Below are 18,824 nucleotides of genomic sequence, written 5' to 3' on the forward strand. Positions count from 1 at the left end.
CAGACGTTTCTCCGCCTTTTCAAAGCGTCTCGCAGACAGCCACGATCCCCTCCCACGCTGTCAGAGCTTAACCTTTCGCCTCTCGCTTCCGCCGCGTGCCAAACTCTCCCGACGCCGCGCGAGGAGGCGCGGAGCAGAAGGTTATGACTTTTTGGCCGACTGATTGATGAGCGTCACGAGGCATTTGGGGGAACATCTGGAGGGTTAGAGATGACAGGTGTTGATGTGCCCGCTCTCATGTCAGTTGCCCTTTTCAGACGGGGTTTTTGTCTTCTTTTGTCTTTAGTTAGCTGGAAGTGGTGTTGGGAGGGGTAGGACGGGTGGGGGGGGGGGGGGGGGGGTAGGACGGGTGCTCTTTCAGAGCTCAAAAAGATTTGCACATTTTATTTTCTAAGCTACTGAACGTAGAAAATTGTATTTCATATCACTACTGCCTCCTGTGGCCAGAAAATGAAACTGCAATTCCCCTTCTTTGCGTACACGGCGCGGACATGACGTCACATCCGCAGACTGAGGGCGGGAAATTCAAACCCAAATCCAGTCTGAAAACTATTGGCCAGAGGCTTGCAGGAGTTCCCATTAGGAACGGCTAACAGTTAATCTGCGAAATAAATAAATATAAATAAAAATGCTATTGTAAAGATATTTTTGGGCAAATTGTTACAAATTGAATCATTAAAATGGACAAAAACCAGTAAGTGTATGTAAAAGTTAAGTTTCATAACGAAATAATGCTGATTGTACTTTATTGTATTTTTTATTTTTATTTTTTGTGGGGGGGGGGGGGGGGCGTAATTAATTTACTTATTAAAACTCCACACACAGCCCAGATTCAAAAATTCTAAGTTTCATACTCTTGTTAACATAAAAGTGAAAAAAATGGTAAACTAGTAGAAATATGGCTGCTTCTTTTAGGCATACGGTAATTTTATAAGAATTCACAAAATCGAGCTAAAATGAAAAAGATGTAATATACTGTTAAAAAAAACAAAAAGAAAACGAGTGTGATGTTGAATTGTGTTGAGGTCATTTTTCTGCCGCTAGATGGCATAATTGCATTTGTGAGATGTTGGTGACAGCTCAGTGCATTTTTCGTTTCACATAAAGAGCTATCTAATCTTTAACATTTTTTAAATTGTAAAATACAACTTGACGCCAGTTTCCACAAATATATGCATTATTATTAAATTTATTACTGCAAAATTTTGTCGTGGGGTGGTCAATAATCGCGCCTTACAAAAATGAGTGGCATTAAAGAAACATTCAATTCACTCAAAATGAACGCACTCATTTTGACACATCTTCTGTTTATATTAATCAACCAATTGTTTAAGCTTGAAAGTAAACCCAGGTGTAAGTAACACCACCAGTTGTCCTGCCAAGATGCTTGCCTCTTATCGCGCACTGAACGAAGCAAACGGCGTATTTGGCCGTCTGTCCCCCATTTAAGTAGAAAACAAACTTGGAGTTTGAAATAAATCTCTTATGACAGCAGTCAGGGAACATTTCTGACACACTTGGTATTCTTCATCTGAGCGAGGTCGTACGAGGAGGCAGAGCGAGCCCGTAATGAGCTTGTCTGTCAGGCCCGTAATCTCATCTCGATGTAAATGTATTCCGGTACAAGTTGGCCCTCTAATTTATTAATCCGGATGAAGCGTCATCAATTTAGCGCTTGTCTCGCTATCAACTCTCTTTGCGAGGGGAGGAATGTGTGCCAGTTCCACAACAGGAGGTTGTTGTTTCTCCCCCTCCCCTTTCTTCACCCTCGTGGAGAACAGGCTAAAAACGGGGCGGCAGCGCCTTGCGACAAGCTGTAACGGCTTCATTTTTAATACGACAAAGACGCAGGCGGCCGGCTGGAGAGGCTGCCGCTTGCGTGCCCCCCGCGCGTTGCCACTCTTGCTTTTATCGCGGCGGGCCCGCCATCCGCTATGCATTTCTCGTGTCGGCCGCAGCCGTGCGTGAAACTCGTCGCAAAATGAGCGCGCACGTGTGTGCATGCGGTGCGTGTTGTTGACGGGTCTCTCCAACTTGTGTGCTTCGCTAAATCTGTTTCACAAGAAGCACCTTCAAGTTCCGGCGCCCCAAAATTTGCCTCAATAGTCAACAACATTTTGTGAGCAAAGTGCTTTACTTTGCAACCTTTCACGCAACCATTAAAGGTGCTGGCCTCAACCAAAATAGAAGAAAAACTGCACTTTTGGCGACTTTTGTCGGTTCGTCGGGTCTGCGGCTGGAACGCACACTCTAAAAACATGGTGGGACAAAAGCAACCCATTTATGGATCAAAAATGGACCGATCCACTTCATGGGTCAATTTGACTCAACTTTCTGGGTTGTTCTATACAAAATGACCCCATTTTTTGACCCAAGTAAAGGATCTGACCAATATTTATGAGTTGTTTTACACTAAAAGACCCATTTCTTGACTCGGTCGGTCTATTTTGGACCCAACTGTTTTTAGAGTGCAGGGAAACCTTATAAGAGGTGCCCGTACGAGGTGCAAACGGAAACCGCCACCCTTGGCACGCCCCTGCTGCCATGTTGCTCTGTGAGTGGCCGTACAGTTGCGTAAGTATATCTCACCTTTCCTGCATGGTTCTGCACTCTAAAAAGAAAATTGTTGACCAACTTAATTGAATTACTTCAAGTGGTAACACACAATTAAAGTTAATCCAACTTGATATATTAAGTTGAATTCATTATGAGGTCGTGAAAACTCATTCAAACCCAAAAACGTATAAATATGTTTTTTTTTGTACTTTGACCTTCACTGCCAAAAACATAATATGTTGTTGTTGTTATTTTCATTTTTATTTTTATGCTAGAGCTTTGATACAAAGCAATGCTAGTTATTACAAAAAAAACGGCCAGCAGGGGGCAGCAGAGCATGAGAGATCAGCAAGGGTCATGTTGCAACAAGCTCTTTTTGCCAGTGTTTTTAACAGGTTTGTGAATAATGATGAAACGTAAGCTATATTCTAATGCTAATTGCTGTAAAACGGAAACAGATAGAAATGTACTCTTTTTTTCCTGATGAAAGAAGAACTCTAATCTTTCTTTTGGTATGTTCCATGTTTTTATAACAATAGAACCCAATATTCTGTGGGCCTTGCAAAATTTGTCAAAATCCAGAACAACAGCCGGGAGCGAAGGGGGTTGCTTCAGTGAAAATGGCCTGGAGTGAATGAATTAATATATTAACTTGGATTAACTTGAATTCAATTGTGTGTTACCACTTCAGTAATTCAATGAACAATTTTCTTTTTCGACTTAAGTTGGTTCAACAATTCTCTTTTTAGCGCGTGTTACAGGCAGACTCGCTACGATGTCTAAATATCTTGCGTCAAAGCTCTGATGCGGCACAATTGGGCCTCCCTCCCAGCGGCGAACATGCGCAAGAAGTTACATTAATATGTTCAACAGACTGGAGAGCAACTTGCAAATGTCCAAACACCACTAAAAAGTCTGTTCCCAAGTTAACAGCGAGGTTAAATGAGAATTCTCAAGCATTAATGAGCGTCAAGTAGTATTGAGATAAACGCCATGAAGTGCAAACAATCAGCGTGTGACCAGCACGACAGCGAATTCTTTAATGAGCCTAAGATGACGAACGTGACCTCACAATCACCTCGGGAAGAGAAGAAAATGAAACACGACCTTTTGGAGTGGGTGATTTCCACACGTCTGCTCATTTGCCGCTGTTGACGAGATGAGAGGGGACGATTATTCCATTAACTCGCCAGCCGAGGACGTGTCACGTCGCGGGGCCGAACGGTTAATGTAGTGCTTCCTTTTGTGCACGTGAATAATTCATCATCGTTAATTGCGAGCGTTGCGCAACTGAAGTGAGATGTATGGTGGTGCAAAGGTTCCAAGCACCCGACGTGTATAGCAGAAATGGCGCTTTTAAGTTAGACTTTTTCAGTTGAAAAAGTCTACACACCCCTGTTCAAACACCAGGATTTTGTGATATCAAAACTAAGACCAAGATAAACTACTTCAAGAACTTTTTTTCACGATTAATGTAACCAATAACCTGTAGAACTCATTTGATTTTAAAAATTTACATTTTTAAGAGAGGAAGGAACTACAAAGAACTGAGATAATGTGGTTGCGAAAGTGTGCACACCCTCTTGCGAATGGGACGTGGCTTTGATTGAACCAATTAACCGGTTAATTAATTAACCAATCGCTTTGAAACAAATGAGTCAGCACACACCTGGCACCATTTTAAGTGCCTCTGATGAACCTCACATAAATTTCACATGTTCTAGTAGGCTTTTGTGTCTTTTTCCCAGAATTTGCGCTAACACTCACTAATATTTCGAACTGCTCATAATTCCTTCCACCTTGTCAAAGGCCCCAGGTCCAACTCTTTTGGTGATAAACCAGTGCTGCGTGCTGTGCTTGTGGTAAACATACCTTTTGAAATTACGGCCAAAAGTTCAACCTTGGTTTCATTAAATCAAAACGCAATCTCCTAAAAATGAAAATGTGACCACGCTAGAATGTGCCAATCAATCAATCAATCAATACTTTTTGTTGCCACTTTGCACCCTATAAAAAAATGCCAACTACTACTTTCCTATTAGCAAATGTATTCATTTTTTTACTAAGTAATACATATTGTAGATGCTTTTCTCTTCTTTTCTTTTCGGCTTTTCCCTTCTTTTCTTCTGCATCCTTATTTCTAACACCAACTGTCCTCATGTCACCTCTCACATCCCACACATATGCCTGTCAAACCTTCTCTTTGGTTTTCCTCAGGCTCTTTGCCTGGCATCTCCATCCTCATCATCCTTCTGCAAATGTACTCATCATTATATTACATTATAAACCGCTAAAGTATCCAAAAAAAATGCTTTACAGGCAGTGTTAAAAGTCACTTGACGAGGAAGGATGTTTGGGTACTTCAGGGATTTAAACTAAACAGATGCTTCCGTTTTAACCTAGCATGATTCCACTCTGAAGCGGCTACAAATTCTGAGAACGAGCTTGGAAATCGCAGTCTGTTCACGCACACGTTTAAATGAATTTATTAATTTGCCCTTTAGGAAAATAGGGATCGGTGGGGAATCTTGCGTAGATGTGCAGTTGCTTCAATGCCAGCTAGATGTCAGCAGCTGACAAAGATGGCAAATATTTGAGAAGATCCCAGAAGGGAGGGGAAAAATACACATACATACACTTGTGCGCGCTTAAGGATTTCAATATGGAGATCATTAATTATTAGTGGTTAAAGATAGAATAATGCTGCATCCAAATGTAAATGTATTTTTCAATTGTAATGAGATTCATGCTCTGAGTAACTTCCAGCGGAGGGCAGTGTGTGTCTTCTCTCCATCACTCTTTGCCTTCCTGAATAAAAGGCTGTCAAAACATCCTACATCTGCCTCCCACTCGCCCACACTGCAGCTCTTTGTTCCAGCCAGCTGAAGGTGCTGGAGCCCAGTCGAAAGCTACAGTATAAGCAATAAAGCTGCCAGGCCATTTTTGGGCCTGTTCAAGTGTGACTCGGGCCTCTCTGGGAAAGGTCTTATATCCCCTTTTAACAAGCGCCCCCCCCCCCCCCCCCCCTCCCCCAAAAAAACTGTGCAGACACCTTGAAACGCATGACAGAACTCTAACAATGATATTCTGTGTTTGCAAGTGCAAAAAAAAAGAAAGAAAAAAAAGCTTAATTTATCGTCTATTTGTGCTCGGAGTTTGATGGCAAAATCCATCAATCCTTGGCTGACCACTCAACTGCTTTGAAAACCTTCTGTTGGTCCAGCTTGCCAATGATGTATCATTTACGGGGGAGTGTATCAGCTTTGGATAATTGCTATTGGCGGCTTGATTGTGATTCATTTATAATTCACCCGTTGTCCATTAATCAACAACAAATATGGGCTGCCGAGATGTGGAGCCAACCCCTTTTAACCAGGTATTGATCGGACCATTAATAAAGCCATCTGTTACTACAGTATGTGAAGCTTTCAACAAGGGTTCCTTGCGCACCAATTTATAGCAACACTGTCTAATTAAAGCCTTGTTTGTCCACTTTATGACCATTTTGATTTTGTAACATAATTTTCCCGCAATTACCATTAACTCATTCACTCTCAGCAATTTTCACCGAAGCAACCCCCTTCGCTCCCGGCTGTTTTACTGGATTTTGACAGATTTCGAAAGGCCCACGGAATATTGTGTTCTCTCGCTATAAAAACATGGGACCTACAACAAAAGAAAAAAATTGTCTCTTCTTTTATCAGGAAAAAAAGTATATTTGTGTCTGTTGTGCCGCAATTAGCATTAGAATTGAAGTTTCCTCGATATTCACATTCCTGGTGAAAACACTGTCAAGTAACACTATCTCTTTTATGTATATCCTAAACTTAAACATTGTATAAAAATAAATAAAAAAGAAGCAAATGTTGCATATTTGTAGCAGAGATGATTCAAACAGCAGGAATGAGCAAATGCACATTCAGCTTGCATGAACCGACGCGGCCGAACTGATTGAAGTGCACTGAGGTGTTTCAGCCCTTGAATACGACTTGCTCCTGGTCAGCTGGCCTTTTTTTTTTCTTTTTTCTTTTTTCTTTTTATGCCTGAAACCCTTGGCTCTACCTTACCTTAATCATCTGGCCGGCCAGGGAGCACTCCGCGATTCCTCTCCTCTGGGTACAAATGAAATACAGAGATTGGGGGGGAAAAGAGTAGTGGAAGAGCAAAACCCATTTTGCTGAGCTTATCCATGACCATTCTGGTTGTTAGCCAAACATGGATTTCTCACCTGATCACATCTTGGCTTGCATTTCATTAACACTACTACAGTGGTACCTTGAAGGTCAAACACAATCCGTTCTGTCAAACTTCAATTTAGTCGACTTTAAATTATATATCTATTTATATATATAATTTAATTGTCCATGTTTTTTCAATCTTTTTTAGTATTGTTTTGTAAGTTATACCGAGCCTTTGTCCTTTGTTAACAAAATATGTGGGAGACTGTTATTTAGAAGTACTTCAAAAACGAAAAGTGTTTTATGAGGGCCGGAACGAATGTATGTCATTTCAATTCTGTTTGATGGGCAAAGATTTTTGATATGGTCACTTTAGAGTGATAAACTAATATCTGTGTTTGCTTATCCACGCACAAGATGCTCAGAAACAGTCGGTATTGTCAGTTTTCCAGCATCCTAAAGTAGTCTTTGCCCCCCCTTGCGTCTTCTCAGCAAGTCTTTGTTCTGACAATGCTAACCCGTAGCAGGCTAGCTGAGCTGTCCGACTACAGCTTGATACATCGGTTTCACCATCATTAAAAAAAAAAAGTGCTTGCTGCGATATGTCCTCTCCTGTGCAAGCTGGACACTTCACTTTCAAAATTCCAGCTACGCGGCACATTCAACAAAACAACAACAGACTTTATCCTCCTGTGTTATCATCCACGAAGGTTGGGGGGGAAAAAATGGGTAGAAAGTACAGATATTTGTTTTCATATGTAGAGAGTTGAGGTCAAATGTAATTAGAAAAATAAATACACAACTACAGACACCTGAAAAATCTACTTGCATACAATATTTGAGCTTTTTTACTTCGCACATATGACTTTTTTCAAGAGAAAAAATATATAAATTAAAATATGTGTATCTATTTTTAGATGAGCAGGAAAAAAAAAGGGAAAAAAAAGAGTATGGTATATATATTATATATTGTGTGTATAAATAGCCTCCCTTATCACCCCACTCCCCCTAGAATACGTCACCACTGATATTTGCACACATTGAATAGAGCTTTATGTATGTAAACCCCAGCACAAGCTGAAGCTTAGGCAGAAATCTCCCAAAGTAAGACTTTGCAGTCAGCCGGCACAATACTGAGGGTGAGGGAGATCAATTCGGATTAACAAGAAAAAGTTGACACGAGCTTTTGTGCTCTAAAATAAATATGAAACTAATTAATTATTCTCAGGGTTAAAGAAGCAGTAAAGCAAAGTTGTAAAAATTAAAATTTTTAACACGAGTTGCGCAGCATGCTATGTGGCCATAATCTGTCTTTGTTGATCGATTTAAATTGTTCAAACTATTTTTTAGCCTATGGCCAGAAAACCCTGCATATTTGTTTATTGACTGATATTGGGTGGGTTAGCCTGTTTTGTTAGCCTGCGTTAATGGTGCGTGAGCTTATTTTCCCTTCTGCGAGTGAGACTCACTCACAGAAGGGAAGTCATAGCCTTTGTTAACGTACTTTATTCTCTGTAAGTCTTACCTTTTGTTAAAAGTTCATGACCACTGTTAGCAATGTGCTAGCCTCTGTTCATCATGTATCCATCTTTGTTACCATTAAGAGATGATCTGTTAGCCTCTGTTTGTAACGTCATCCTCGACTACAATTCTTTATAGACCTCAAACTAGCCTTTGTGAGTGGTTTACCAGTCTTAGTTAGAAATTTGTTTTTCTCATTTAGTGTAACTCTTTTTGTTGCTCCTGCTGTTATATTAAAATGCCCTCGTATGTAGTCAAGGCTGACACTGTCACTATTGCATTCCAGTTATTACTATGAATGGCGGTATCGTCCAGCATTTGTGAATTAGCAGCTGTTAGCGGTCTAATAGCCTCTGTTATGAGTAAATTCCATTTTGTTAGCGGTTAATCGATCTATGTTAGCAGGGTTTTAGCCTCTGTTACAGTATTTTGTATTTGCCTCGCTTATTGGTCTGTTAGCAATAAGCTAGCTTCTGTTAGTTTCGCCAACCAGCATGAGTAGTGTAAAGGTCTGTCATGTGCCATTTTTTTCGTGGTTTATCAATCTCTGTTAGCTTTCTAGTAGCCTCTGCTATTATCTGTTAGCCTCTGTGAATGGTCTATTGCTTGATCATCTGATCAGTCTGCTAGCTCTTCTTACTTTTGTCTTCTTCTTTTTTTTAAGGTACATTAGCTTCCTTTAGTAATGTTTAAGCCTCTACTAATCATCTATTAGTGTCTGTTAGCAGTATATTAACCTTTTAGCAACAAGCTAGCATTTGGTAGTGGTGTCACCCTCTACTAGTTGTCTGTCTTAGATTAGCCTCGTTTTCTTGGACTCTGCGTGCTTCTTTTTGTCATGGATGGGGTCAAATAGATCACATGCAATCAAAGGCGCTCTTGTATACCGATTCTATAATAAATCCACATCATTTGGAAGAAGATTGCTTGAGAAATGAGAAATGCAGTGACAGCAAATCACAACGGACCCAATTCAACAACAAAGGAAAGGAAGATGATATCATGTGATATTGTTGAGCTAATAGGACAGTGTGTTACTGAAGGACATCCATTGTTTATTTCATTTCCTGCGTCACGTATCGTCTATGTTTTCCCAGACAGTTTGCCTCTAGGGAAACCCTCCTGGTGAAAACTTGCCCTTATTCCTACACTCCAATTCAACGATTGTGGATGCGAGCGTGGCCTCCGATCATCAGCAACAACAAAGCGCTTATGAATATTCAGAGCGAGGAGTCAAATGCCACCGTAACAATAATAGAGCTTGAAGTTTGCCGGTTAGCGTCAGCTAATGAATGCGTGCAGCTCATCTTGATTTGTTTGGATGGCAAATGTTTTGATGGACTGTCTGCCTCAATCATACAATTCAACCTGCGTTATTTATTTATTTTTCAAAAAGGATGCTAAAGGTTAATAAGTGTGATCAGAGCTAAAAATCGAATAGATGATGCGGGCTTAAATTCCATTTTAATTTCGAGGGGCAAGTGAGTAGTCTAATTGGGAGGGAAACATTTATTTGAGAAAATATAGCACTTAACGCAAATTACAATGTGGCGCCAGTATTTAAAGCATTTAAATGCGCATTCATAGCCAGGTCCCTTCACTGCTTCTAAATGTGCTAAAACTGCCTCACAAAGCATGCTTTTTAGATTATTGGACAGGATTGGAGTCCATTAGGAATATGCTCCACGGGTTTATTGTGTGAATAGTATTTCTATTTGACACCTACGAGTAAACACTCCAAAAATAATAAGAAAAAAAAAACAAGTAAGCCTGAGCCCATTTACTGCCTATCAAGAGTTTTAGGGCACGTCAACATTAGCACATAAAGGACGTTGAAAATTATTTAATGGCATTCTCCCGCCCTGCTGAGAGACTGAAATGACGTGCATGCAACAAAATGCTGACAATAAATCATCTCTATTGTATGCAAGAAGACTTTTTTCCTAACTCCTCCTCGTGAAAACGCATCATTACAAATTCGGTATCGCGCGGGGGATCACGTGAAGTTCAAGTTGTGTATTTATCCAAATTCATTATTGCGACACGTCGCCGTGCAAGCACGACAATGTGTGCAATTTGTGGAGCGTTACCAAGAACATTTGTACCGCTCCCGATTTTGGAGCGAGACTCTGTTTGGGAATAATGAGACTATTTGGCATGTTGCTGCTCAAGTTGCATCCAGCTGAGGTCTTTCGCGCGTCCACAGATGAGATCCATAGCCGTGAACTGGGTCACCTTAAACATTGAAAAACACTCCGGTGTGAGCAATGTCTTAAATGTAGGCTTCATTGGGTTGAGGCTTGCAATGCATTCTGGGTTTGAATTATTAAAAGAAACACACACAGTCACGTGCATGTAATAACCAAAATTCCTCATCTGGCTTAATTGTCTTTTTATGATTATTTGTGCTTAGGAAAAGTGTCACGCTCTAATTGAAAAGTTCATTTACTTTAAATGAATTCTCTTAAGACTGATGACTTACAGAGTATCCATATGCACTATATTATTTTTCCTTCTCCAATGTGTGGAAAATTATTTAAAAAAAACAGCTGAATAAGGGATTTTATTGTGGATGTGTGTGTGTGTTTTTTTTTTATGATGGAACAACACAATGTGGTTAAGGTTAATTAGGTTTACACGTTTCCACACAAGTTGCGTTGTTGCTGTATGTGTGAAAACGATGACAACAATTGCGCTGTGATTTATTGCTCAGTCCGCGAGCATGAGCATAGATTGTATTTGTTTTTCTTTTTTCTTTTTCTATGCAGCATCCCTACTTCTACAGCAAATAATTAATTTATTATTTTATCAAGATAATGGAACTGATGTTTCCATCCATCCATCCGTGATTCGGTGCATCTGCCCACTGGCGAAGGGTCAGACACGGGTGGCGGCACCCCTACCAAAGATGGCAAAAGTACTCTCACTCCTCTGTAGTTAAGTAGACGTACAGATACTTGTGTAATTAGAGACTGTGGGAAAAGTGGAACGACTGATTGAAGTCCTTTACTTAAAGTTGAAAAAAGGTAGCGCCAATTTTTACTTCGAGAGTCTTTTACGCAAGCGGATTATAGGAACGCCTCAAACTCAAATATTTCATATGTTGTGCATCCTTGGGAGCAATCACTTTGGATTTTCAATCAACTGTTTGAGAAATATAGCTTTTTGGAAGAAAAAGAAACTTTACCCACTTGTGCCATTAGTCAGAATTCAGTGAGTTAAATTGTGCCATTGATAACTGAAGTAAAAAAGATCATTTTAATCTCACAAACGATAATGCTATATAAAAGGAAGACAAATTCGATACAAAACTTTTTGTAATAAAGAGTAAATAATCATAATTTCGCGGAAGTTGTTGGCACAGATTACCGCAAACCCACCATTTTGAAAAAAAAATGCATCTCCCAGCTGTTTTGAGCCAACATCATGCTAACCATATAGACTTATGATGTAGCTTACTAAATCACTAAAACACGTGTGAACTGTTTCCAAAGTAGTTTGTAATTGTTCAAACAGAGCCATCAAAAAAACCTTAATCATAGAAATTTTACTTTGGAGGGCAATTTTTTTTTTTAACTCATAACTTATAATTGCTAACCTCTCAAACCATGTGTCTCCCTTTTTTTTTTACCGTATGAGCGAAATGGATGTCACGTGACCAACTTTTCTAAATAACAGGGGTGGAACTAGTACTTGCCCCTTGATCCCATTCTCCCCTACAGATTGACATTTACTCAAGTATAAAAGTCAAAACACTTTCAGTTGCATATGCAACCAATTTGGTCGCAGTCTTATGACTAGCATGGCGCAAACGTAACATTTAGCTGCATTTAAACAGCCTTTCCTGGCTTATTTCGGAGGAGCCAAAGCAAAAACAAAGGCCATTGTGGGGTTTTTTTAAGCATAAATATAAGACTGTTCAAACTACGATGTGCTTTTCTCCATCTTCCCCCCTTCCTTAAAAAAAAAAAAAAAGGGTGGCGAACGTTTGTCACAAAACGTTTGTGTTATATTTTCCCATAAGGAAATGTTTTATAGTTTTCAATGTTACTGTGTCCAGAATTTTCTTCATCTACATCTTTATCCTGACAACTTCCATAATTATCAAGATGATTCCAACTCAAAGAAATCCACTTCAGTTTTTTTCCACCAATTGTTCCTGTTTAAACTAACGTGTTCCTGTTTAAAAAAAAAAAAAAAAAAAAAAAAACTGTGTAATGTTCTGCATAATAAAAAAAAGAAAAAAGAAGTAATGAACGTGAAGTTATTGAGTCAAAAAAAATACTGGATGCCTTTAGGCAGAAAAGGCACTTTCCCTATTTCCAGTGTAGTGTTAATTACACTCGGTGACGAATGAGTTCAATTTATAAAATATTTGCTTGCTTCCCTTCCTCATGATATTGACCAAAGGATGGAGAAAAAAAACTGGTTTGTAATCATAATTTTTCATTTCCCACTTGGTCACTGAGATATGTTTGCATCCCATAACTGGGATACAATACGAGGCATAATATTGTAAGTGACAAAAGTCTGAAAAAGGGGCATAGAGTGACGGAGAAGTGAACAATAGACTATTCCATATTCATCTCGATACATTCAAGGACGGTTGACAATTTTAAAATGAAATAATTTGGTTTTATGAGTTAGCGATATGGAAGGGCGAATTTCTTGTTGACATTTTACATACATATGAATGAACTTTTGTATTGTAACTTTGGCATTTCAGTCAAAGATATATTGACCCAATAAAAGACGATTCAAATCTTGAAATATTTTTAAACGGAGCAGTTCGATTTGGTTTGATTCAATACTTCATACATTTGTAAAATCTAAACCGATTTTCCGATTCAAATACTTTTTTTTCAAAATTGTTACACCTCTAATATATTGTATATATTTCATACACACACCTAGTCAGGTGTTCATTGAGCGTACATTTTACTTGTCTTTCTTCTAAATGACTTCTACTGGTGTTAGAGTGGCGTGTCATTTAAAACACCGCCTGTAACTCTTTAAATTGTCCTATTATTTTTCTTGTGTAGGTGTCACATACAAGGATAATCATTATTATTATTACATGTGCAGATTCATTAAACTACTCAAGCACACGTTGAAGTCATTATGTTCTATGGCTCAAATAGTTTTCGCAGCAGTTGGGAAGTCTTTTCCATGCTTATCAGTTGGTTTTGTGGTAATTGTCCTGGGAGGGGGGGGGGGGGTTGCGATTGTCGTTATGATGTTTGGTGGAGTGATCTGAATGGTTTATTGGTGTCCTACAGAACATGGTAGCATTTTAATATGATGCAGTTCTGCATCACTGCAAACTATAACCACACTCATTAACATATCAGTGGTTTTGTTTTTATTACCTGCATGGAGCACAAAAACTACACTGTTGAAGGGTGCAATGTGGAATTAAAAAATATACATTCAATAAAAAAAATGTGAACTCCGAATAATAAATACCAAAAATGTATAAAAAAAAAAAAAAAGAAGTTAATATGAACATTTCAATTTTAAATATTTTATGGACTTCTTTGTTTGAAGTATATGGACTTTGACTCATTTGCTCCCAAAAACGTATAGATACGTTCTATTTTATTTTATGTATTTATAAGTTTTTATGGGGGGGGGGGGTGCTAGAGCATACACAAGGCTTTAATGCAGCCTCTGAACTGAAGAGAATGATTGAAGCAATGGTAGTTATTACAAACACGGCCAGCAGGTGGCAGCAGAGTATAAGAGATCAACCAGGACCATGTTGAAAAAAGCTATTTCCCTCACAGTTTTAAACAGAATTATGAATAATGATCAAATGTAGCTATAATCTAATGATAATTACTGCAAAACGGAAACAGATGAATGATGAAAGAATCGATCTTTCTGAATATATTCTTTCTTTTGGTAGGTTCCACGTTTTTATAGCAATAGAACACAATATTCTGTGGGCCTTGCAAAATCTGTCAAAATACAGTAAAACAGCCGGGAGCGAAGGGGGTTGCTTCAGTGAAAATGGCTGGGAGTGAATTTTGTTTTCAATTACTGAGTTACAAATAAAGAACTACAGGCAGCTTACAATTTAAATATTTCCATTTACTATTTCTCATTTTGTAAATGTATAATCAGTGCATGCAAACAAAACACGCAGCTACCAAGCTTTTTAATGACTTTCAACAATTGCATACTCTGACTTGAGCTCTTGCCCGAACTGAACCTCGAGGCTGAGCGACGACAAGGAGAAGTAGACGGGCAAAGTTGCTTGTTTCCTCGCAGACAGACATCTTATACATTTGGATCAGCAATCCTTCTCCTTGCTAAAAAGTGCAGCCGGAGCCTCTCGGCAAAGATTAATGACCATTGATCCCCAAGCGAGCTCAAGCCACTGGGGCAGCGAACCCTCTTTTGCTTCCCTGCAGCCCCAATGAGCAGCTAAATCCTTATTGTGCTGCTTCTTTACATCTCGTGTGTGTGTGCTTCCCGCCCTAAGCCGAGTGCGATCCACAAAGAAGGTCAGCCGGTTTTACTTTGTTCAGCCAAGTGTGTGGCTGATGTTTGCATATTTCTATGAATTCAGGAATGTTTTTCAGCGGCAAAAATGGCAACGCAATAAAGCACCGTTTATCACCGGGAATATGTTTTAGACATTCGTGACATAAAGATCATATGAAAAGATAGTTAGTTTTAACTATTAAAGGATCTTTGTGCAGTTTGTCACTTCTCTACTCACGACTGCCACCTCTGGCCCAAAGCGTAACTGCAGCATATGTGTCAGGCTCGTTCAAGTACGCGCACCATCTTAAAGAGACAGTCACAGTTGACAAACGAAGACATGACTTCAAATGGAGGTAAGAAAACCTCCGCCCCCTCCCCAAAGAAACTGTGGAGTGTGCAGGGTCCCGCACACTCTACTATAAAGGGAAGATAAAAGCTGATAGGTGCAGTCAGAGTAAAACATTCAGGGTTCTTTGTACTCATCTGGGCATTTGTGGAGCATGCGTGATATAGAAAAAAGCTTTAATATAACATTTTTAAAAGACACAATGCACCTTTAAAACACGCTGATGAGCGAAAACTAACGAAAAAAGTACAACAAAAGTTTTAAAAAACTATTTCGTTAACGAAATAAAATAAAGACAGAAATGCTTTTTAACCCCGAGGCAAAATTTGGACCCATTTTGGGCTTTTTGAAAATAAAATACTGCCCAAGGGTTGTTGAAAAATTAAAACTAACTGAAACTACATTTTATGTTTACAAGACTATCAGACAAACTAATATTATACAGAAAATGTCCTTCGTTTTAGTCTTTGGCAACTGATTTAATACATAGCTTTTGGGGATGATTTTAAATATATTTATTTTAATAATAACCGAAATAAAGACGTGTGTAAAAAGTGTGTCACACTGAAGTGATGTTCTCATTTTACCATGATGTTTATTAAATATTATGCACAAGCAATACACACACAAAAAAAAAACTAATACTGAAACTAACTCAAAGTAAACTAAATCTAAGCATAGTAAAAACTAACAGAACCACCCTGAAAACTAATTAAAACAAACTAAATGACTGCCCGCAGCCAGCTGGGATAGGCTACAGCATACACATACGCTTGCCTGTTGTTTATTTATACACATGCTAGCTAGTACATCCAGAAAAATAAATCATATTTGTTCATTTGAATAATTGCGTTTGTTGCTGTTTATGTCCCAAGTTAATAAGAGAAAGAATAAAGGAAAAAAAACATCACTTAGTTTAATAAAAGACAATGACGAGAGTCTGTCAACACATCTTTGCATGTGTTATGTTTAATACAAATGAGCTGCAGCTCCATCCTTAACTTAACTATTTGCTGCCCCGCTGGGCATCCTTTGCATCAATTGCATTTATTTGGCTAAATGGAGCGATTCATCGGGGAAATTTGCTTTGTCATTTGCGTTTTCCATCAAGCGATACCTTTCTTCTCCTCCTCGTCTATGATTGCAAATGGATGCTACGGATGTATTTAACGTATTACGAAAACAAAGAGGAGGAGCGCTTGCGGTCTTAATTGAGGCTTGGTGAGAATTGGAAGAATGGAGTGTTTACTGCTCATTCCCCGCAAGTTCATATTGATTGTTGAGTTAGCTGGAAAAAAAAAAAAAATTCCCTGGCATTGACGGATCACTAAGCCACACCCCAAAGAGCTTACTGGCCAATCACACGGCACTGCGGTCGGTCCATTGAATGCAAAGGCATATTTTAGGATTGTTGTTGAAATGAAAGCTCTGGAAGCAATGTTGTCGCCCACGTAGCGCTAATGAGGCACTAGCAAGCTAAGCTAAAAAGGCTAGCTCCCACTCTTTTTTTTCTTTAGAGCTCAGTATTGTTCATTTGGTAATTTTACCGATTTGACATGTCATCATCATTGCTCTACTTCTTTTTTTTTTGAATGTGGTTGAGTATGTGCATGTGCGTGTGTATGTGTGTGTGTGCGCATGTGTGCGTGTGTGTACTCATTAGTTCACCTAAAACCTATTTAAAATCCCATACCGTTCACCTAAACCGAATACTTCAGAATCCAGCTAGAGTCGTGAGGTTGTCAGGAGACCCGAGGAAGGATCAAAGAAAAGAAAGGAAAGTGAAATCCAGCACCGACCAGACATCACCTACTACCCACCGGGTTACCAACCAGAATCTTTCACCAACCCCAGAAACATCTAAATTCCAACAAATTAGGGAGACCCCAAGAGACCAAAGGAGAGACTGAGGAAAGGAAGGAAGAACAGACGAAGCAGAGTGAGATCCACAGACATCAGCCTCCACCGATGCAACGACCAGCTAGCTCCCACATTTCAACATGCTGCCGAGGCAGACCGGCTCCATAAAAAGGCATCGAGCAGCTGGCGCTTCGTACCCGGGCACGCGTCGCGAAGTGATGTGGGCTCCCCCGTGACATTTTCACCGCCTTTGCATCTCATCAGCGTGGTAATTAATCATTGACCAAACAAGATGGCGCCTGGAACATCGGCACTGGCCGCATGCCACCGGGTGACGGGTAAACTGTTGCCATGGTGAGGCAACAACTCACATGATAGCATCCTTAATTTATGCTGCAATGTACGTTAGTCCACCACTATAAGGCGGTTGTATAAGCGACAAATTGTTTTTGTGGAACGTATCTATGAATCTACACTTTTTTGCCCACTTCAGAGACTTCATAGACTTCATAAAAACTGAAATGATCCCTCACAGGAAAAGGTTTCCCACCCAGCTCTAACGGATGAACTGAAAGGTAGGCAAAGATGAAAAGTGTAATACCGCCATAGAACTGAAAATGGAAGCTCGCCAAGCAATGGAAGTAGCATGTACGTGTCTGTCCGGGCTGCTTTTGTATAATGTGGCTAAAGTGACCCTGAAATCGTGTCCCTTCACTTGTCACAAATTTTAGTGTACCTTCCTGGACACTTTGTGTTAGCGCTAGCATCTGTGCTAGCATTGAGAAAATATCACATTAGCGTGACAATACATTTTACTGCCCTGAATTAAAAAAAATCCCTTAAGATTTCTTACCATTGCATTAATTACGCATCGCGTAAGTCTGGATGGACATCTCGGATCCATCTTAGAATGAAAAACGATAGTATTTACTCATTTAGAGCCATGATAACTATTGTGTCAGAGCAGTTGGGCTTCCTCATGAGGAGACAGCCTGCAGTCAGTAATGAGGGCTGACAGGAAGCCAGATGTGGCCAATGTCTACAAGGTGTATTAAGACTTGGAGTACAGATAATCTACCTGTCAAGCGTACACACACATACACACACACGCACACGAAATGACACTCACAATAAAAAAGGCTAAATTGTAACAGCCAGTGTTGGGCAAAATTACTTACAAAATGCTGATTATAAGCTACTGTCATTTAGAAGCAATAACACAATACCTGCATAATCACGGTGAACCTATTCTTTGTTGTTTACTGAAGAACTCACGATTTTGCTGTTTTCATGCTCAATCTGGTAGCATCTTGGCTAGCATCATTTATGCAAAAGTAGTTCTTTGCAGCCATCTTGTGGCATGTCTCGGCAATTACAAACCCTTTCAGAAGTGGGCGTCAATTACCGGTAGTTGTCTGTCCGCAAAAGGTCAGCGGTGACACGTAAAAGCTAGTTACAAAAAAAATCGAGATGTATTTTGGCCAAATGATCTTAATCCTCAAATAAAATAGAAACAAGGCAAATGAAAGTAAAGAAAATATATATATATTTGCCAGGCAAAGTGTCCAATCAGTGCTCTCGTAATGATTGACATCTATTTTGTCCAGTGATGTTTCAGCAGTAGCTTAAAGCGTACAAGCTAACATCAACATAGTATTATTTTAATACAAGTCGGCTTACTTTAGAGCAGATAAAAGGTGTGCCTGTTGATTTTGGAGGGATTGAACTGACTGCATGGACGACTGCATAGCTTTGTGTAAAATTAGCCTTTGGTTATATGGATTAGGTCAGAGTTCAATATTTCATAAATGGTGGTGCAGTTTTCCAGTTAACGTTTGCATATGATGGATCCCATTTTTTCCGCATTTGTT

General features: G+C 39.4%; 1 protein-coding gene across 3 annotated transcripts in view; it reads right to left on the reverse strand.

The window, feature by feature from the left end:
- Window positions 1–18,824, reverse strand: part of LOC147162767 (uncharacterized) — a 66,867-nt gene that overhangs the window by 12,187 nt on the left and 35,856 nt on the right. The window lies entirely within an intron of this gene.

This window comes from Leptonotus elevatus, chromosome 14 (genome assembly GCF_054856555.1).
Source record: "Leptonotus elevatus isolate MCC_2025b chromosome 14, RoL_Lele_1.0, whole genome shotgun sequence".
Classification (NCBI taxonomy): Eukaryota; Metazoa; Chordata; class Actinopteri; order Syngnathiformes; family Syngnathidae; genus Leptonotus; species Leptonotus elevatus.